This window comes from Canis aureus, chromosome 19, assembly GCF_053574225.1.
Source record: "Canis aureus isolate CA01 chromosome 19, VMU_Caureus_v.1.0, whole genome shotgun sequence".
NCBI classification, from domain to species: Eukaryota; Metazoa; Chordata; class Mammalia; order Carnivora; family Canidae; genus Canis; species Canis aureus.
In genome coordinates this window covers 23,296,097-23,317,995 of record NC_135629.1, presented here as the reverse complement: position 1 = coordinate 23,317,995, position 21,899 = coordinate 23,296,097, and the positions used below count along the sequence as shown (strand labels likewise).

General features: G+C 43.0%; 1 protein-coding gene and 1 long non-coding RNA gene across 2 annotated transcripts in view; both read right to left on the bottom strand.

Annotated features, from left to right (window-relative positions):
* The window catches only part of FRMD4B (FERM domain containing 4B), a 319,973-nt gene extending 318,412 nt beyond the window's left edge, over positions 1 to 1,561 (bottom strand). The window contains exon 1 of the mRNA XM_077858098.1: positions 1,424 to 1,561. The gene's annotated coding sequence lies outside the window, so the exon portion shown is untranslated. The remainder of the gene's footprint in view (positions 1 to 1,423) is intronic.
* A 12,752-nt stretch (positions 1,562 to 14,313) lies between these two features.
* The window catches only part of LOC144291211 (uncharacterized), a 33,670-nt gene continuing 26,084 nt past the window's right edge, over positions 14,314 to 21,899 (bottom strand). Inside the window, exons 5-6 of the long non-coding RNA XR_013358536.1 lie at positions 19,489 to 19,616; positions 14,314 to 14,728 (exon numbers count right to left, since the gene is read on the bottom strand). This is a non-coding gene — a long non-coding RNA (uncharacterized LOC144291211). The remainder of the gene's footprint in view (positions 14,729 to 19,488; positions 19,617 to 21,899) is intronic.

Genomic DNA, 21,899 nt, shown 5'->3' with positions numbered 1-21,899 from the left:
CGGACCTCAGGTCAACTCCAAATTACCAACGTGACTCATGGCAAGTCCCTTATTCTCCCTCGGGGCTCCACTTACCACTCCACGGACCATTCATGATGCCCCCAAAGCGCCTACGGGGACGCCTGAGACACCATACGCTCCCCACCACCATGCTCAACAGCATGTGTATGGCAGATGAAAGTGCAGCCCGAGGAGGTTAAGTAAGGCGAAGCTGTTTTCCTTCTCCAGATATTTGATTTGGAAGTTCCACAGATGCATTCTCTTTAGTACAGGAAGCAGCATGTCCGGGATTGCGCGAAAATCCCGTACACATCCTCCAACTGGGTTTAGTGAATTTCTGGGGCAAACCCTAGCTAGGCGTGCACGCCCACCCCGCTTCCCCGAGAGCCTGCCGCTGCCAGCCCTCGCCGTCCTTCCGAAGGGGCCACCTTGCACACGCCGCCGTCTGGGTACCAGCAAGCGCACCAAGTTGGTTCGCAAAGTTCAGAGGAGTTGGCTCGGGTATGTTTACAAGTCCTAGCAGATCGCAGGAATGTTCAGGGATAATTATGATCCCACCCAGGAGCGCCCAGCCCAACCCTCTCACATCTGGAAGGAAGCGGCCACACAAAGGAGAGCAAGGAGACCTCCTCCTGCGGCTGCTTTCCCGGCTCGGGAAGACTTCCCCGACCAGCTCCCACCCCCTTTGTCAACAGCACCAGCCGCTGCTCTGCAGCACCGTTCAGAGCACAAGGTGTTCGGGGCACAGGAAGAGTTTATCTTCCAGTCCACCCCGAATGGCATCTCTCAAAATAGCATCTTTGTCCCCTCCCCCCTGACCCAGACACGCGCGCACACACTCGCGCGCGCGCGTGCACTCACACAGGCACACACGCGAAGGTGAAAGGTGAAACGGTCCAGAAAAATGGACAGCGATCCACACACGCACGCTGCCTTTCCAGCCCAAGGAGCGGTCCGAGTCGGACACACCTCGTTGAAAAAGGGCAGGCACACCGAAGCCCGGGCCCGCGCCGCGGACCCCGGGGATTCCCCTCCAAGTCCCGGCCCCGCCTTTGCAAAGTATCTGGGATTCATCAGCGTTTCTCCCACCTCCCACGGACGCGCAACCGCCGGAGCACATGGTCCCCGGCGGCGCGTTTGCAAACCCCACCAGCGCCAACGCCTCAAACCCGCTAAACTTCCTGTCTCCGCACCAGCCCAGCGCCCCCAGCGCCGCGCCAAGTGCCCCCGAGGCGCGCGCGGAGACAGCTGCGGCCCCGGGGCCGTGGGCGGGGTTTCCTGCCCGCCCCCACCAGCCCCGAGCGCCCGAGCCCGCGCCTCCGCTGGGGGTCTCCGGCCGTGCGCTCTGCGCCCCGGGCGCACGCGGAGCTGCCGCGCCCCCGCCGCGCGCTGCCCGCCCTCCCCCCGGCCGGCGCCCGCCTACCTGCCGCGCCGCCGCCTCCCTCGGGCGCTCGGGGGCTGCCGACCGCTACTTTATTGTCTCGGCGGCTCACCGCGCGGGACGCGGGGGCCCGGCTCTGCGCCAGCCCTGCCAGCAACTCCGCGGGGCGCCGCGCCCTCCTCTGCCTCCGGCTCCCGGCCCGAGCTCCTGCCCCGCACGGGAGGCGCGCAGCCCGACCCCCGGGCTCGCTGGGCGGCCGGCGCCAGCCGCATCCCCGGCCCGGGGCCGCGCGTCCCCGCTTCGGTCCACACTGAGCGCTGCGCCCGGCCGCCCGCCTGCCTCGCTGTCAGCCCGGGCGCCCGGCTCGGCTCTCCGCAGCCGCCCCCGCCCGCCGCCGCCGCCGCCTCTCCGGGGGCCGGGGCGGCCGCTGCCAATGAGACTCGGCTGATGCGCTGTTCCGGCCCAGTCATTGTATCGGGCGGGGAGGAAGGGGAGGGGAGCGGGAGGAGGGAGGGGGCGCCCTCGGCCCCCGCCGCGCGGCTGCCGGCTGGGCTCGCCTACCCCGACCGAGAAAAGGCGCTGGTGCCAAGGGGCGCGGAGCGGCTGGCGCGGCCGGGAGTGGGGGGGGGGGGTGCAGGGGGCACGAGCCCGCGCCCCTCCATCCCTCGCCCCGAGCCCTCCCCTGCCTGCAGGCGCGCGGACGGCTCGGTTGGCCTCCCAGGCTTCAGCATCCCAAGCCCCGACTGCCCTTAGAATAAAGGGGCGGAGGCGCGGCGGGGATCCGGCCCCGAACCGGAGCGGGTCCGGCCACCGACTTGATCGGAGATGCCCGCGAACCTGGTGGCTCCTCTTGAAAGAAAAGACAGAGAGAGAAAGGGGGGGGGGGGTGGCGGTGGGAAGAAGGGAAGGAGGGAGAGAGAGTGGTAGGTAAGAGAGAAGGAAGGAGAGAGAGGAAAGAGAGAGAGTGAAAAGAGAGGGAGGAAGAGCCTACCCCATGCCTGGCTCTTTCCCTCCAGGACAGTCCTGTGACTCAGTTGCGTCTCCTTACGCTCTCTTTACTGGTGAGGAAACTCCAGAGGTTGACGCAAAGAGCTGGTAAGTGACAAGACAGAGACTGCAGCTTGATCTGATGCAGCAAATGCGTGAAGAGTGGAGGAAGACGGGAGGACCATGAGGGGAGGACCCGCTCTTGGGACTCTGACCTCATCTCCAAATGAGTGGACCAGTAGAACACCAGAGGTGCCTGGCGGGACCCAGAGGGAGTATTTCCAAAACAGCTTTGAACGTGGGTCCCATTGACGGACCCACTTCTCTATATACTGTGACTTAATTCATTTTTTAAAGATTTTTATTTATTTATTCATGAGAGACACATAGAGGGAGGCAGAGACAGGCAGAGGGAGAAGCAGGCTCCGAGTAGGGAGCCCCATGCAGGACTCGATCCCGGGACCCTGGGATCTGCAAGCAGACAGACACTCAACTACTGAGCCACCCAGGTGCCCAAATTAAATTATCTTTATTTTTTAATTTTTATTTTTTTTCATTGTTAATAAAAACATTTATTTTGTATTTTATACAGAACAACCTGAAGCCTGGATCGTGACTTGACAGTGACCCAGGGGTTTACAGACAATGTGTCCATCTCAGCGCGGCTCTGGGGATTAGGGAATCCACACAGACACAGGCAGGGGTTTGCAAGGGTGGAAGGGGGCACAGTAGGAGTGTAAATTAAATTATTTTTAAGACTAAATCAATTTTTTAAAAAAAATAATTGTTCTGAGACTCCGCAATTATAGATACCTCTGCGTTTTGTGGGAAGTTTAGTTGATTAGTCAATGTCCATGTTTGAAAGAGATCACAGTGTCAGTAACCCTGGTTTGGGCACTTCTCCTCCTCTTTCCTTCTTTCTCTTCTTCTTTTGACGGATCGCCAGCCTGCAGAGAAGGATGAAGTGGGGGAGGAAGGCCTGGCTTGATTTCCCAGGTCTGGCACAGCTGCTATGGACATGAAGTGGAAAACAAGATCTGAAGCACTAAAGCCTTGAGATGGCTTTTAGATGGAGTGATGTATCATATTACCTCTGTGTGGTGTGAAGTTTAATTAAATTTTCTTCTGGTGTCGAATGGACTACTTGCTTCTAATTAAATAGAATATATTGAATGAATAGCTGACATTTGTTGAGCAGCTATTGCGTGCCCCCCAGACCTGAGCAAAGGGAGCACTTCACTTGGAATTATGTCATTTAGTTCTGGGAGAAAAGGGATACCTAGAAGCCCCATAAGTACCTGGTCACACAGCAGTGGCTCATTCAAGGTCAGTTAACGGACTTCTGTTTTGCAGAGGGGAAAAACCTAAGGGTCAGAGAGGTTAATTGACCCATCCAAGAATAGGAAACTGGAACACAGTTGTACCTGTCTTTGAATTCAGATCTGAAGACCCCCTAACCACTGCACATTACTGTCTGTTCACTGTGAGCTGCAGCATAAGGGCCCCCAGTAAGGCGGCAGTGCAAAGAGTAATGGCTTACTCTCCCCCTCATAAGTGCACGTAATTTCTCGGGGAAGAGAAAGTCAATACATACGGCATGGGCTCCAGAGAATATTCCAGGGAGTGTACAGCAAAGTGGAGCAACGCAGGGGAAATGAATAGCACCAGGCTGGCCCTCCAAAAAGTGCTTGCTGTATGTTTTGGGGCGGGGGCACCAGATGCAGACTTTACATGAAAAATGCAATGTAGGTGATGTCAGTAAGGTTGATGTGGTCAGCCAGAGTATTCTAGAGAGTTTTCTGGAAGATGCAGGATATTTACTGGATTTTCTGGAAGCAAAGAGGCCCTGGCTTGCCAATGGGAACTCCAAGGCTGTTATATCTGGGTTTGAAGCTCAACTTTTCCAATTACTCAACCTAAAATAGGGATAATGATAATGCCAACCTTATAGGATTGTTGTAAGGATTGAATTAGCACATAAAAAGTATTTGGAATCATGTCTGGCCCGTGATGAATGCTTAATAAATATTAGTGGTTATTATTAAAGGAGAGGGGACAGCTCTCTTTCCAACTTCAACCTTCTGGTAAATATTTATAAAATACCCAAAATAGTAAAATAAAAAACAAAATGCAGCAGAACAAAGAAACAAAACTTGTTTTCTTTATTCTTACTGTAGTATAGAATTACCAATTCTGGCTGCATATTAGAAGGGAGGGTTTATCTTTGTTTTTAATAGTTGAGGCATTTATATCAGAATCTCTGGGGTTAGGGTTGATAAAACCTCACATTCCTGGACTCCAGCTCCAGAAGTTTCAGGGACCGGAAATCTGCATATTTAACAAGCTTTTCGGGGGGCTACTTGAGAAATACTGCGTTGCTCTCCCCTCCACACCCCTCGATGCCCACCCCATCTTATTGACCTAGGGATTCTTTTTTCCCACCCTACATTATTAAACTCTTGAGTTAAATACTGTGTGTGTATTCCTATTTAATTCAATGTACATTTAGTAAGCACCAATTTTGTACAAATGACTACAAATCGGTACAAAGATGAGTAACATCATTCATGGTAGCAACGAGTTTATGATCTAGAAGAAAAAAATGGGTACATGAAAAGATATAATAGTAAGATTGAGGTGTTTTGAGAGCTTACAATGTATGGGGCCCTGTGACAAGCACTTAACCTGTAGACAAGATGGACAGAGAGACGTTGAAAAGATGCATCTGGAAGAAGGAATCCAGAAGGGACTTCATGATGAATTCTGCATGTCCAAGCAGCTTCCCTGAAAGAAATTGCTCCAGTTACAGAAGAGTATGGTCAAAAGCCTGAACAGAATATAGGCCAAGCAGTGAAGGCCCAGAGATTTGTAAGTTTGAGAAACCAAGCAGAGAACTCAGAAGTAACGAAGTCAGGGACCAGATCAATAACATTAGCTAGTAAACTAGAACAGAGGTGAAGCAATCAGGAATAGTGAAGACTGTGGCAAAACGGAGAACATATTGTCCCCTTCTAAAGGAGACAGCCACTGTCATTCTCAGCACACTGTGCCATGTGGGAGTGTTGATCTGATCGACCTGATGTTTTGATTTTTCAAGAACAGCTGGAAACCTGGGTTTTGGTATGAAATCTCTCAGTGTTTTAAAAAATCTTGGCAAGCAACTAAAATTTTTTTAAATATTCTATACTCGAAAAATGTTTTGCAGGTCAAATCCACCCATGGACTGCCCATTTATAATCGCTACTATGGCCGGAGGAACATACTCAGATTAAAAAATAACTAACAATTCCTGTACTTTGGGGATGACTACTAAATGCCTAATGCTAGCCTGGGCACTGGGCAGAAATTGTGCAACACATTAGATAAAAGAGATGGATCTCACCGTTCAGAAACACAGAGTAATTGGTGAGATGAGATAAATACATATGAACAACAACAACAAACAAAAGCAATAAGCAGCAAGGGGAAACAATTCTGTCCTGAAATATAGAGTTTCCGGGTGACAAATGAGGGCCTCACCAATCATTCTGTACATAATGGAATGTTGGAGGTTGAGATCTTTGATTCCAGATGTGCGGGAAAGTCCTCGGACCACCACTTACAAGCTCGTTATCTCAGTTCTGTACAGTATAAAGGAATATGTTTTGGTATATGCATCATGAGATTCAGCTCCTGAATTAATAAGAACATGCTTCATAAATATTTTATTTCCAAATTAAAAAAAGATTTATGTATTGGCTTCTGTACGTATTTATATTTATGTACTTATTTATTTGTACAGATATATACTCATTAGACAAGTTTTTGACAATACAAAAAGTAAGTAAAATAGAAATTGAAAATCACCAATAAGTTCACCACCCTGAATGAGTACCTTTAACATATATGCGTCTAGATTTTTAAAAATATACGTGCAAACACACATTCAGATCATCTGCTATATTGATGTAGCATAATGCATATGCCCAATTCCCTACTGATGTACTGGCGTACAATTGGGTCTCTTTGATTTTTTGTTTTCTGTACTATTTTAAATAGAGATCTAAAGAGAAGTCACAGCAACCCTGCAGCATCCTGGTCCTCTTAGCTGCAAGGAGTTTGTGCTTTCTAAAGATTTCTTGATGAAATCAGGTTTGGAGTAAGAACATGAATACTGCTTGCATGTTTTGTAGCTAAAGGCTTGTGAGTGAGCAAATATCTGTGAGTTTTGTAATAAGAACACATGTGAGAGGATCCCTGGGTGGCTCAGCAGTTTAGCGCCTGCCTTTGGCCCAGGGCATGATCCTGGAGTCCTGGGATCGAGTCCCGCATCAGGCTTCCCTACGTGGAGCCTGCTTCTCCCTCTGCCTCTGTCTCTGCCTCTCTCTCTCTGTGTCTCTCATGAATAAAAAAATAAAATCTTAAGAAAAATAGAACACATGTACATGTTTGTTAAACACATTCTATAAGAGGTCTCATTTCGTCAGTCACTTTTTGAAGGAAAGCACTCTTGTTCTCTCCATTCTACGTGTGAGAAAACCAAGGCCCAGAGAGGGGAAATGACTTGCTTCAGGTTACACAACAGATAAGTCAGGAGCTAAGATTGGATCCCAGAACTTTCTGACGCTGGAAATGGAGGTCTCATGTATCACGAAAGGAGGCCCAGCCTTTTTTGGTACTTTTGTTACTAATGTAATGGTTTAGGTAGATCACACTGATTTCTGGGTTCTTTTTTTTTTTTTTCTTTTTCCTATTTAGATTTAATTTATTTGAGGGAGAGAGAAAAGGGGCGCAAATGGAGAAAGGGGCAGAGAGAGAGGGAGAAGGAGAAGCTGACTCCCTGCTGAATGTGGAGCCCAATGAGGGGCTCTGATCTCAGGACCCTGAGATCATGACCTGAGCTGAAGGCAGATACTTATTAACCCACTGAGCAACCCAGGCACCCCTCTGGGATGCTTAATAGGGACTTAAAAATTAAATCACAGTAATATTAGATACATTAACCATAGATGTAGCTACTTAGCTGTCCAATGTCAGTCATTGTGTTTTCTTTCTAAAGCACATTTTAGATGACCAAGAAGTGTTCATGAGAATAACAGCCATGTATAGACACACTCCAAGTTTCTTTGCCCATACCTAAAGGGTACTACTGCATCCTGTACTTCTGTGTAAGCCCTAGACACACACCTCTGACTCTGAAACTTCTTACTACACAAAGAACAGCGAGTGACCTGTGACTTCATGCTTCCATGGGGAGTGTTGATTATAACCGAAGCCTTTTCATTTCACCGCATGGCCTTTGCATACACATTGAGATAAATTAAAATCTCTTCTTTCATTAGCAGAAGTATTAAGCCATTACCTTCAATCTTTGCCTACGTCACATGACGTAAACATAAATAAGTGTTTTATTGTCAGCGTACTAGTTTTGATGTTCCGAAATTAGAAAAATTTTAAAAAGCCCAGGTTGATATTAAGTTAAATAATAGGAATAAATAAATAATAGGAAATAGCCGTTGGGGTTTAAAGGTGAAATATTGGCAATTTCATAGGGTTCAACCTAAAATGAAGTGGTCGCTAATGATTAACTGTGAACATGAACTTGTGTCACTAGGCTAACTGCTTGCTTCCAGATGACGGAAGTAATGCGATAGAAGAGGAACCTCATAATAATGTATGCATAACTGTCTTTTGAGGGTACATCACTAAGCCTTTTTATATGTGAAAATGCTTTTTAATAATGTTCTTTTGGCATTTCACAGACTGAAACACCTTGGAAAGTGGCCAGCATTGCGGTCTAGCTCCTTAGTGAATAGTGTGAGTCCAGTGGAATCTTAAATCTGAGTGTTCAGAGAGTATCGTCTTTCCTTCCAAAGGGCAAGGACACTCCATGGGAAATAAAACACATGTTTTGTAGCTATTTTGTAGCCATGTTACCTAATCACAAAGATCCCAGTCTTGTTAGAATAGATAATGTGGTAGTGACTTTGGGAAGGACGCTTTTTCACTGGAGAGTTTACAAACTGGCATGTGTTTTGGCCTGTGTGGTGTTTCTCAGTTGCTGGTGGTTAAAACTTGGATATGTTAGCACAAACATCTGGATGCGTGTGTGGGTGTACCTGAGTGTATTTGGAGGAAGATTCAAAATCCAGTCTCTATAATATGATATTATTCCGTCATTTCTAAAAGACTATTTTTAAATGTTATTCTAGATGTACTGATTTTCCAAAGACTGGCTACTCTAATAATTATACTTCCTTTTCATGCTTCTAGGATTATTTAATTAAAAATTCATGATTTTATTATTTCTTTTAAAAATGTATAAAACAAAGAAACAGAAGTTCCATTAGCTCAACGTAGAGCTCTCCATTCCCGAAATAAATAGAAGCTCTTCCAGTTTCATTTTTCCATGTGTCTATAACATTTGGATACCTTGTTAACTCGCTATCACTCCCCCCTCTTTTTTTTTTTTCTTAGCATTAAGAAATCATAAAACTTGAAGGAATTTGGAGAATTTCTGGTTCAGGAGTTACAAACTGAAATGCCTAGAGGGGGCCAGGCAAGATAATAAAGGGGTATAACAGCTCAAGTGTACAAGAGGGAGTAGTGGAGACTGTGGCAAATTAGAAAGTATACACCCTGTCTCTAGTAACCTCCACTATTTGGTAACAATGTTGCAGGAATAGTGTTGCCATATTTGCTAAGAGAATCCAGAATCCTGGATTTTTATTAAAACCTCTTGATTATTAAATATTGACAACGGATTTGGAACCATCTTAACCACTTAGCCAAACAAAGCATATCTGCAAGCCTGATATGACTCAAGGGCCCCCACTTTGAGACCCCTGATCCATTTCAGCCTTTTCACTTTGCAGATCAGGAAAGTGAGGCTCAGACAGTCAAGGTGACTTGCCCAAGAGCACATGACTATTTAACAATGGAAGAGGAAGTGGGATCTTGGCAGCTTGGCTTCTAGCCTAGGGCTTTTCCAATACAAACATCTGCTTCTATTTTCTTGCTAACATTTAAATGATGTTCCTAATTACATGATTTCAAATGCTGTACATTATTAACAAAAATGATGATGATATTCACTGTCTTTGGAGCACATAATTTGTGCTCCAACAGTGGCTTTTTTTTGTCATATGATCACATAATCTAAATTGGTTCTAACATTTATAAGATCAGTATAACTCTATTTCCATTCATGTACTAAGGGAAAGTTTCTGCATTCCTACTTCTCTATATTTCTCTCCCTGCATCTCTTTACTAACTGGCCAAATACAGAAAAAAGTAAAAAAATTTTAAGAGGAACCACATTGACTTGCCTACCATGAATAAGAACTAGGTGGGCAGGAAAAGCAAAATACACTTGTGAATCAGTGACTATAAAAACTAAACCATGCATACAAAGCATCTCGGGGCAGTTTGCTTGTTTTGCCAAAGAAAACAAAATGCACAGTAAACCTATGAGAACCTGGGTATACTTTGGAGAATGAGTAGAGATAATTTTTCTAAGCATCTCAGTAACTGAAAGCCTCCACTGTATATCTGATTTTTCCCCCTTTTTCAGAAATGTTTTCAAAATACAGACCAGTGCAGAATGTAATATAACATACATCCCTGCAGCTGCCAGTCAGGATTGAAAATTTTAGCAGGTTTGCTTATTGTCCTTTGTTTTTAATCAGAAGAAATTTAATACTTTACAGAAAAGTGAAGTTACTTTTGCTTCCTATTCCTTGGGTTGCTTTTTCAGTAAACTCTGCACCCAACATGGGGTTCAAATTCACAACCCCGATTTCAGGAGTCACATGATTCACTGAACTGAGCCAGCCGGGTACCCTAAACTCAACTCCAGGCTTTTTCTTACCTCCAACTCCAAGAGCAACTATTATCATGAATTTTGCATGAAGTCTTCCAAATTTCCATATAGGTATGTGTGCATGTTACATATTATTGTTTTACCTGTGTTCTAAAACTTGCATGTAGGCTGTCTTACCACATGAGTGTTTTATTAAGTATCCAGTCTTTTTTAAAAAGTCTATCCAAATTGATTTATAGATCCAGTTTTACTTGTTCATTTCATACTGTCTAGACCATTTCCATATTTGAATCGTTTTTAAACATTTATTTTTTAATTTTTAAAATATTTTATTTATTTATTCATGGGACATACAGAGAGAGAGAGGCAGAGACACAGGTAGAGGGAGAAGCAGGCCCCATGCAGGGAGCCCGATGTGGGACTCGATCCCAGGACTCCAGGATCATGCCCTGAGCCAAAGGCAGATGCTCAACTACCGAGCCACCCAGGTGTCCCTTATTTTAAAACATTTAAAGGAGGAACCAATTTTCCTGAAAAAAAAAAAAATGACAGCTGGTATTGAACCAGTGGTTCACTATACTCTCCATAGGGTGAGGAGAGTGAAAAAAACATTCTATACTATTTTCTAGACTCAGAACTTCTGATTCTTCGACTACGTTAGAGAGTGCATTGGCCCTTTTGTACGGAAAATTTGTTATGGATAGTATTCTTATAAGGAAAGCATCCATAATTCTTGTGAGATTCTCAAAGACATCTGTGATCCCAAAAGGATGAACTGTCAAATGTTTCCTAATGGGGCACCTTGGTGGCTCAGTTGGTTAAGTATCTGCCTTGTGCTGGGGTCATGATCCCAGGGTCCTGGGATGGAGCCCCACATCGGGCTCTCTGCTCAGCAGGGAGTCTGCTTCTCCCTCTCCCTCTGCCTGCTGCTTTGCCTACTGGTGCGCTTGCTCTCGTTCTCTCTCTCTCTCTCTCTATATATATATATATATATCTGTCAAATAAATCAATAAAATCTTTTTTTAAAAAAAGACTCCTACTTACTATGGGAAGTAATCATTGGTTTATGCAATTCTTCTGCCTCTCACCACCACTTTTTGAAGGAATTGCTGTCTTTCATCGTGGCTTAAATTATTCAACAGTTAAGCATTGAGAATGCATTGAATGCCAGCAGCGCAGACAAGTTGCTGGTAGCAGGGACAAGAACAAGTCAGGAAAAGCCCAGATCTCACTGACCTGAACGTTTACTGAAGAAAGGCAATGCCCAAAGCCCAGAGCAATGCTGCTCAAAGGCAGCACTGTTGATGTCCTGGTTAGAGAATTCTGTGCTGTGGGAGCTTTCCTGTACATTATAGGATGTTTAGGAGCATCCTTGGCTTCTACCCACTAGAAGCTCATTGACTCTTCCCCATAGGCTGTGATAACTTAAGTGTCTCCAGACATTGCTAAATGTCCCATGGAGGGCAAAAATCTACCCTTGGTTTATTTATTTTTTTAATATTTATTCGAGAGAGAGAGAGAGAGAGAGAGAGGCAGAGACACAGGCAGAGGGAGAAGCAGGCCCCATGCAGGGAGCCTGATGTGGGACTTGATCTGGAAACTCCAGGTTCATGCCCTGAGCCAAAGGCAGACGCTCAACCACTGAGCCACCCAGGTGTCCCTACCCTTGGTTTAATGTGATGAGCAGCACTAAAGGGAAGCCTGGATTTCAGTTCATAAGACACTTCCTTTAATGAGCAATTTATGCAAAATAAAGGCATTGGTTCACGCAGGGCAAGAAACATGGATTGGGATACTTAGAGAAGGATGTTCTTGTCTTGGCAATGTTACCAATTATTTTATGACCTTGGGCAAGTCATTCAGCTCATCGGAACCTCAGTTACTTTTTTTGTAAAATGGGATGGTTAGATACTTTTGGCTCTAAAATTCAATAGTCTCCTTTGGGAATCTAAATCCTTAGGAAACTATCAGGATGAAGGTGGCGAATTAGCATTTGGAACCTGCCGCTATTTTGGGAAAAATAAACACGAGGAAAGTGCTCTGCTAAATATTGTATGTCATGGCAAGAACCTTTTTATTAGAAAACATACCCTCTGGATGGGCTTGCCACATTACTTCTTTTTAAATGATCTTGTCAATTGCCTTCCTCATTATAAAGCAATCTTGTAGACTCTATTAACAGGAATTGCAGGCTGTTTATCTCTCTTGTAAATTTTGTCTTCGGGAAAGGGGGTTAGATTTATAGCCAACGACATTTTAAGAGCTCTTTCTCTTAGCCACAGGACAGATACAGCCCATGAAAGCTCCTCTTGACCACTCAGACAATATGATCTTGGACGAACTGTTCTGAAAAATAGAGCAATGCCAGTTCTGCTAACAGTGGATCTTTGATTTCTACTGTGCCAATGGTAATACGGTCTATTTGTATCTAAAAGAACACCAGAAATAGGTATCATTAAAACAACTGCTTAGCCATTAAATAGCTCTGGGTTTCAGTTTCTTAATCTTAGGGTCAGGATTCCAAATGGACAGAAAGGAGATTTGGGACTAGACATTCTCAAACTATCCCCTTATGGTCACTAGGTGCATGTTTTTATCCCTGCCTGGAGTTCATTTTCCCCAGGTGTGTGTTTGGCTGGCTTCTTCTCATTATTCAGGGACTGGCAAAAAGGATCACCTCTTAAGAAAGTATTTCCCTGCCCACTCTAGTTGAAATAGTCCTCTACACACTCTTCTGTTTTACCTGATTATTAACTGTCCTCCCTTTCTACAAGGGAAATTCTATAGGCATAGAACTTATTTTGACTTACTTATTGCTATATACCAGCACCTAGAACAGAACTGACACATAGTAGGCATTCATGAAGTTCTTCTTCTCCTTCTCCTTCTCTTCCTTCTTTCTCTTCGTCTTCTTCTCCTCCTTCCGTTACCATACATTTAGTGTAATCTTTACGATCTCCTTTCCAACTCCAGGTCATAGATATTTGACTCTGTTTTCTTTTAAATGTTTTATAGTTATTCATTTCATTAGATCTATGATACATTTTGAGTTAATTTTTTAAAGATTTATTTACTTATTTATTTATGTGTGTGAGAGAAAAGCTAGCACACAGAGCGAGAGGGAAAAGCAGACTCCCCATTGAGGAGCCGATATAGGGCTCCATCCTGGGACCCCGACATCATGACCTAAGCTGAAGGCAGATGCTTAAGTAACTGAGCCACCCAGACAACCTGTTTTGAGTGAATTTTTGCATAAAGTGTGAGGGTAGGTAAGAGGTTAATTTTTTAAAAAACATATGCATATCTAATTGTTCCAATTCCACTTACTGAAAAGGCTAGCATTTCTCAGTTGGGTTGTCTTAGTCCTTTGTAAAAACCCCACAGGCCATTTCTGTGTGAGTATTTCTGGACTCTCCTGGTTCTACCGACCTATGTGTGTATCCCTTAGCCAGTACCACCCTATCTTGATTGCTATAGCTTTACAGTAAATCTTAAAACCAAGGAGTGGTTTTTTAAGACTAAGTAACTCTTGGATGAATGAATGAATTAATGGATGAATGAATGAATGAATGAATGAATGAATGAAATGCTTTCCTTACCCGCTTTGCCTTTGTTAATTTCTATTAACCACTGGGATCTTAGCTCTGACACCCCTAACCTCAGAGAAATCTTTACAGGTAGTCCAGGCTGTGTTACATCACTGACTGTATACTCTGGATAATACCATGAACCTCTCTGTCTTCTTGGTACCTCTTGGCTCTCATTTAGGGGTGCTGTGTCCCTCAGAGAATATTTGGCAAAGTCTGGAGACATTTTTGGAGATCACAATTTGAGGGGAGAGGTGTAGAATTTCCCTGGTCTATAGAGGCCAGAGATGCTACTATACACCCTGCAATACACAGGTCAGCCCCTCACCAAGGAATTATACAGTCCAAAATGTCAAGAGCGCCAAGGTTGAAAAACACTGCTTTAAACAAATTGGTAATTTGACGTTTATTTTTGTAATTCCTTGCTTAAGGTCTGACTCTCCTACTAGAACGCAAAATAATTACTAGAACTTGGGATTTGAAACCCATGAAACCTTATCCAGCCACTTTAAAATTTGGACCACCAGGCAGCTCACTCAGCTGTTGACTTTGCCAGTTCCTAGATGGTGTCGATAATGAGTTATATTAGAAACAAGCCAAACATTAGTTCTTTTTAGTAGAAATGCAGCAGAGTAGATATTTAACCATTTAACTGTGTGTGTCAGACCCTGAGAAAAACACCCCGAATTGCAAAGAGCCAAACACTGAAGAGTATTCAAGTGTTGATATACTAAACGGTCAACCACAGGAACATATGCAAGTATTGTGTGGTGGCTTTATTATAAGTAAGACATGTCCTATCTTTGGCTTTGGGTATTGATGAGGGGATAAGCAAATTGACTCCAGCAGGACCTAAGCATAAGATATGTAAAAACAGCCTCCTCTTCATTTGGGAGAGTAAACTTAGTCATCTCTTCCATTTGACGCACGAATAGAGGTTAGCAAAGAGGAAGAATGAGTCCCCACAACCACCTACAATGAAGAAAATACAGAATGGTTATGTATTGGTCAAAAGAAAGCCTGCATTGGTCAGAAACTGGTAGCTCTTTAATACCTGTAATAATGGGTAAAAGCTTCCTCCTCTTTAACTATTTCAATGAGTCCAAAGAGGATGACCCACTTTATTTGTTATGGCATCAAGTAGGTCAAAATAAAGTTAGGAAAATTCGTGTGTCCTTCAGAAATTCTTTCTAAAATTTTTAAGAAGCATCCAAAATATCCAAGGATTAAGTTTTTGGTTCGACACTTTTCACTAACAGATTCTAAGTTGATGGAAGCTTGATGTACCATAGACGGTTTGGCAGCCAATGGACTTCACTCTAATATATACATCACCAAGAGACTGGAAATACATGCTTTGAATTAGATTTACAACAAACAAACAAAAGAAAGCTTTAGTGTAATCCTCACTGCCTTTAAAGTTATCCGCAAAGGCCTCCTTACTGGCATACTTTGGGATTCAAAAGACTTAGAATGTCTGTCCTTCTCTACGACCACAATAATTTAAAGTTAGAGGCCGTTAGGAAGCAGATGGTAAAATAAACTTTGTTTATTTTCTTCTTATTTTTGATTTTAATCTTTTCAAGTTTCCAAGGACTCAAAACAGATGTTTGTGACCTGCTTTTTTTTAAGCAGTAAAGAGAAGCTGACCCAAAAGTGTTAGGGACAAATCTGTTTAATCAGTGGTTAGATTTGGTCTCTTGAGTTCCCGGATAGTCTTTTAATCATCAGGACAAATCATAACACACATTTTTAAAGAATCTTCTTTACTATGTGGACCTCTTCTCTAAAGAAGGACACTGTGTAAAAACGTCTGCATTGGTCTTGAAGCAGACCTCAACTATTCACTCTGGTGCCAATTTATAGAGAGGGTTCTATTTGTAATCTCCAGAATCCAGATGACATCTTTTATCTTTCACAATCACACTTAAAGGAATAGAAATGAGTTCTCTTTTGACACCCACTCTCATACCCTTGAGCCTCCAACCTCTGGAATTTACCACTTCGGATCAGTGGTCCTCACACAGGGACAGTTTTATCCCTAGAAAACATTTGACAATGCCTGAAATATTTTTGGTTGTCACCACTGGCTGGGGTGGGAATGGAGATGTGCTTCTGGCATTTAGTGGGTCGAAGCCAGGGGTGGGTGCTGCTAAATATCCCACAATGCACAAGCATTCCCCATAACAAAGAATTATCTAGCCCCAAATGTCAATAATGCCAAGGTTGAGAAACCCTGATCTATGATTTTTATCACTAGCATTAATGGAATCAAATGTGTGTGTGCCTGAGAGATGTTTTTTAGTAGAGTATTTTTAAAACAAGATTAGCCTTTACTTTATCTTTCAAGCAGGTTAAAATATTAATGGGGCAATCAATGATTTCCTCAATTAGGACTCCAAACATCAAGATTCCATTACTGACCTTTCAAAATAACTCCTCTATTTTGGTATCTGGGAAAACCATGTGATTATAGCTGGTGCAAGTTCCACCGGAAGAATCATCCAAGGAAATCCAGAGTTGGCACCTTCTCTAAGACTTCAGAGAGAAGGCTATTGATTCTCTAGCACCCTTCATTTTTTTTTAATGGGCTACCCATTGTTGTGGTAAGTTTTTATTCTAAAAATGCCAAAATAACTAAGTGCTGGCTCAAATGGTATCATTGAGGGTTCAGTATTTTTAGAACTGCACTATCCCTAAAGATGCAGGCCAAAGGTAATGAAGCACACACATCAATCTACTTCCTGGTGTTACTCGATAATTGTGTTCTATCTATAGGAGGTGCTTGATAAATGCTCACTGGCCAATTTGTCCTAGAATGGGTTCTCCCAGAGACAGACCCTGAGCCAAGAGTTGGGTTCTCCCATTAGACACAGTTGAAGGATGGGGGTAAAGGAGAGGAAAGGGAACAAGGTTGAGATCTCAGGTCCAGCCCCAGCCTGGGCATGATAATGGTGCAGAAACTATACCTCAGACCTTATCCCACCTGGAGGAAAAGGAGTTGGGCTTGTTATACCTCTACCAGTCATGGGCTTCTCTGGGAGAAGGGAAGAAACTCTTTGGTCCTTTGACTTTCTAGGGAGGGAGTTGCAATTTCCAAAGGCAATCCTTTGGAGAAAGTCCCGTTTGGGAAGTGTTAAGAGTCAGGCAGGAGATGCTGGTGGTAATAGAGACCTAAAGGGACCTGTGACTTGCACCGCTTCACAGTCTTGGTGCGTGATAGATCATGCAGTTTATGGAATCTGAAATCTTCCTTCATTTATGCAATGACAACTTTTTGAATTTCCACTGTGTGCCACGAGCTTTGCTGTCAGCTGGTGATAAATGGTGCACGTGAAGTGTGTACAGCAAACGGGCTAGGGCAACATTGTGCTGGAATGGGGGGGCAGTGAAAGCAACACCAAACAGCCCAGGAGAAATGATCCTGGAGGAGGCAGTGTTGAGTTTGAGACTTGAAAGATAAGAGTAAGTTAGCTTGGTGAGATGTCTAGAGTCCAGGGCCAGTCCTAGGCACAGGGTTCAAGGTGGGTGACATCCCGTTTGACACTTTGGAAATTAAACATAGTGGAGGAATAGGAAGCAAAATAGAAGCATGTGTTTCACCCGTGACTCTTTAAGCAAATAGTAGTGGGCTCTTTCCTCCCTGAAGCTGCAATTATTCCTGGGGACATCATCTTCCAGGGAGGAGTTTATATGTTTCCCAACATTTGTCCCAGTGAGGACCAGGAAGCTCTTGGGAGCTGTTAGGTTGGAGGGTTGAGACCAGTTGGGATATCATGGATTTCATCATCAATGTAGATATTGCCAGAGGTGAGATGTCTTAAAGAGGCAGAAATAAGGACAAACCTAGGCCAAGGAAACTGCTACTCCCAACTCACTAAATGAACCATGTCTCTGGGCACCTTAGCACCATTGTAGAGTCCTGAAAGCCCTTTGCTGGGGTTGGCATTAATCCCTCGGTCATTGGATTTCAGGAGAGGGGCTGCAGTGGTTGTGGGAAACAGAGGACACAGAACAGTTAGGGACAGTGGTTTCTTATCAATTAGTATAAAGGTACTTCACTTATTTGAAAAACTAGTCATGCCCCCTATGTGTGTATCAAATGAATATGTGAATGCAGACAGATATAAGATTTTTAGAAGTCTTAAGTCACATAGTCCTTTCTATTCCTTGCTTTAGGTAGAAACGTGGGTACAGGGAACATTTTATTTTTCTATTTACTATAAGAAAAGTCATAATATAGTGGAACATGCATAAGACAAGTATAGCGAATCAAAAATAGTGAGGACTTAAAATGCTGGCAAACTGGAGAAGTGTACCCAATCTAATGGGAGTGACTGCCACTCAGCTGGAACCATGGTAATGCAGGCCCAGTACTGTCCAAACTTTGGAGTTTTCAAGGGAAACCAGAAACTACAAAATTTAAGAGATACCTCCTGATTTTTAAATATTGGTAGCTAACCTGAAAAACTTTTTTAAACTGTGTGGACCAAACAAAAAAGATCCGTGGGCTGGATTTGACCTATGAGCCACCAGATTTTAAGGCTCTAGCTCTCTAAAGTGCCTGGGTCCATGTTGGTCTTATTGGCATTCCACTTCTTTCTCACCACTCTGTTCCTTCCTAGAATCCCGGGGTGGGGGTGCTGATGGAGCAGAGTGTCCAGTTCCCTATTACTAAGACCATCCATTGTTTCTTACGATGGTAGTCACAGCTGACACAGGTGCCAAGGAGACATTTTAGATATGTCATTCAAGTGGTGAAGATAATTAAGTCTGTTCGTGATGACATTTCTGAGAGGGAAATGGCCAGGGCTGGTGGAGATTTCACAGTTGAATTTATGACAAGAACAACTAATCATGGTTAATGGTTACTTCACGAAACTGGAAAATCTGTCATCCGAAATTCTTAGGAATGGTAACAAAATACTCAAGTGACCTATAAATGGCAATGCAGTTCCCTATCTACCTTGATTTATCAACCTTGTCTATGAGATACTTTACTCCCATATGAGCCAACTCTGCTCCATGTGTGGAGACTCTAGCTTGCTTCAAAGTTGGCATTCAAAGAAACACGAGTTATAAAACAGGGAATCATATCACACAAGTGACCAAGTTACTCAAATTTAACTATGTGAGCTTGGGCAAAAGAAAAACATCCTTTCATTTACACCTTCTCCCTTCTACCCTACACACTAGACTCTGGCCTCCAATGCTTCAGGAAGAGAGAAGCCACAGTCAAAATGCAAAAGAAACAGAAGGAAATCAATTCTTGGTGTTTGATCTTCCTAGACTCTCAGCTGTGTTGATTTAAGGGCAATTAATGGATCTTCAAGGGATATTTTGAATCTAAATGATTTTCTTTGGCTTATTTCCTGACGGTCAAAGCTGAACACTACATGAGATGAAACTTCTTAAAAATGACCATGATCATGACAATCACAATAATAATACTTATCACTTACTGAGTACCTTCTCTGTGTTAAACACTGAGCTAAACACATTACAACGTAGAACTCATATGCACTAGCTTATTGGACAGTCCCAGCAACTCTAAACTGCCAGGTGCTATAATTATTGCCATTTTACAGATGAGAAAACAGAAGCTTATAAACATATATAGTAATTAGTCTCGTATCACACAGTTTTAAGTGACAGAGCCAAAAGTGAAACTCATTCCTCTTACTCAAAAGCATACACTCTTCGGAGGGAATATTTATAGTTTATCCCCTTACCAGTAAAGATTCATTATTTCTTCAGTAATAGTAACAATCATGATAACAAGCTCTTGCTAAGAGCTACATTCCTGGCAGGGAACTAGGTGGTAAAGCACAGTGTTGCAACCCTGAAGTCTTCAGGCTGGCTGGAAAAAAAAAAAAAAGTGAATAAATGGCTAATGCACAAGATGAGAGCTCTAATAGAAGTCTCCCCAGAATAATAACTTCTTGGGCTTCTTTTCTTTGTGTTCTGTCATCAGTCCTAGCCCTTAGCTGTGAGACAGTTAGAAACTCCTAGGTAACTCGTCAGATCTCTGGGTAAAGAATCTTCATTGGCAAGTTATACCTCTGAGCGAGCCAGGTAGCATCTACTCACCCCTCTTAATTAGTTTTCCTGAGCTTGTTAATAACCATGGAGTCTGAAACTTTTAATATCTAATTGTTCTGACATCATCTGCAGCGATTTCCTCCTGGGGCATGATTTCCTAACGTCCTCACAGTTAAATTTAAACTTTCATTACTGAGAAGGCTGCCAAGCATTAGGCTTTGGTGAGGCCACTAAGAGGTTACAATATAGTGGTACTTCTTTCTCTCTGGAGTCTGGCTAATAACCCAACCCCGCGGAGCAGGCCTGGAAGGAATGCACCATCAAAGCTGTTGCAAAGCATGAAGCCAAGCCCAGGAACCCTGTCTTGCATAGCAGGGCTTTGGGGGCTTAGATTTCATCAGCTGAAAAAGATAAAGATTCACCTTTGGCTGCAAAACAAATGAGAATTTGTTACTGACCAGAGATAAGTTTAAGTAAAGATGATTTTTCTGTTTGACATATTTGCTGAGGCTATTTTTTCCCTTGAATTTTACAAATACACAGAATATTGCAAAGGAGAGTACTGTTGCCAATATTCTTTAGAGAATATGGTTTCCTGGGAAGTGATATCTCCAGAGGGATTGATATAGAGTTTCTGATGTCTTGTAAAATGGCCTTCATAAAGCTCTGGGAACAAGGCAATAAAGCATAGAAGGTAGATATGCCTCTGGACATCTCATGATGCTCAGTTTTCCCAAAGAAATATCCTGTTAAATCTCCAGTTATCTTATTAACATGTATTATGAAAGCCATGATTCATCGTGCATCTATGCTGTTTCAGACATTGAATAATAAGATTTCTATCCATTATCTCTAATTCCAAAGTGAGGCAAAAAATATCAGAACTCAATCTGTGTTGTGGGTCTTTCTAAAACATGCCTTCTCACTGGGACTATCATTCCCAAAGAGATGAATATTGGATTGGGGGTGAGGGAACTTAACTCTTTTGATGTTGTTCTGTTTTATCTTTCTCGCTTTACTGAAACATAATCGACACATAACGTGTTAGTTTGAAGTGTACAACACAATGATTTGATATTCATATATGTGGCAAAATGATCACCGCAGTAAGTTTGGTTAAGACACACATCACCTCACGTAGTTATCATTTTTCTGTATGTGGTGAGAATTTTTAAGATCTACTCTCTTAGCAAGGTTCACGTATACAATATGGGATTGTTATCCATACTCACTGTACTGTGCATTAGAGGCTCAGAATTTATTCCTCTTCTAACTGGACATTTGTATCCTTTTTCTCAACCCCGCCAACTCCTGGTAACCACTAATCAAATCTGTTTCTATGAGTTTGGGTTTTTTTAGATGTCACATGTAAGAGAGATCATGTAGTATTTGTCTTTGTGTGACTACTCAACTTACCATAATGCCCGCTAGGCCCACCCTTGTTGTCACAAATGGCAGGATTACCTTCTTTTTAAGGCTGAATAATATATTCAATTATATAGATGCACAAATACACATATATGTTGTTTCCACATCTTGGCTGTTGAAATAATGGCACAATAAATGTGGGGGTACAGATATCTCTTCAAGATGGTGATTTCATTTCTTTTGGGTATATACTCAGAATAGGGGTTGGTGGATCATATGGTAGTTCTATTTTTCATTTTTTGAGGAAGTTCCATACTGTTTTCCAGAGTGGTTGAACCAATCTGCATTCCCACCAGCAGTGCACAAGGGTTCCTTTTTGTCCACATCCTTGCCAACACTTGTTACTTCTTGTCTTTTTGGTACTAGCCATTCTAACAGGAATGAGGTGATACCTCATTTTTGTTTTGGTCTGGATTCCCCTGATGAAGAGCGATATGGAGCACTGCTTTATGTAGCTGTCTGCTTTCTATATGTCCTCATTGGAAAAAAATGTCTCTTCAGGTTCTTTGCCCATTTTTACATTGGATTATTTAGTTTTTTTGCTATTGAGCTATAGGAGCTCTTTATTTATTTTGGATACTAGCCCCTTATCAGATACATGATTTGCCATTATTTCCTTCCATTCCATGCATTGCCTTTTCATTTTGTTGACTCTTGCTTTGCAGTAAAAAGG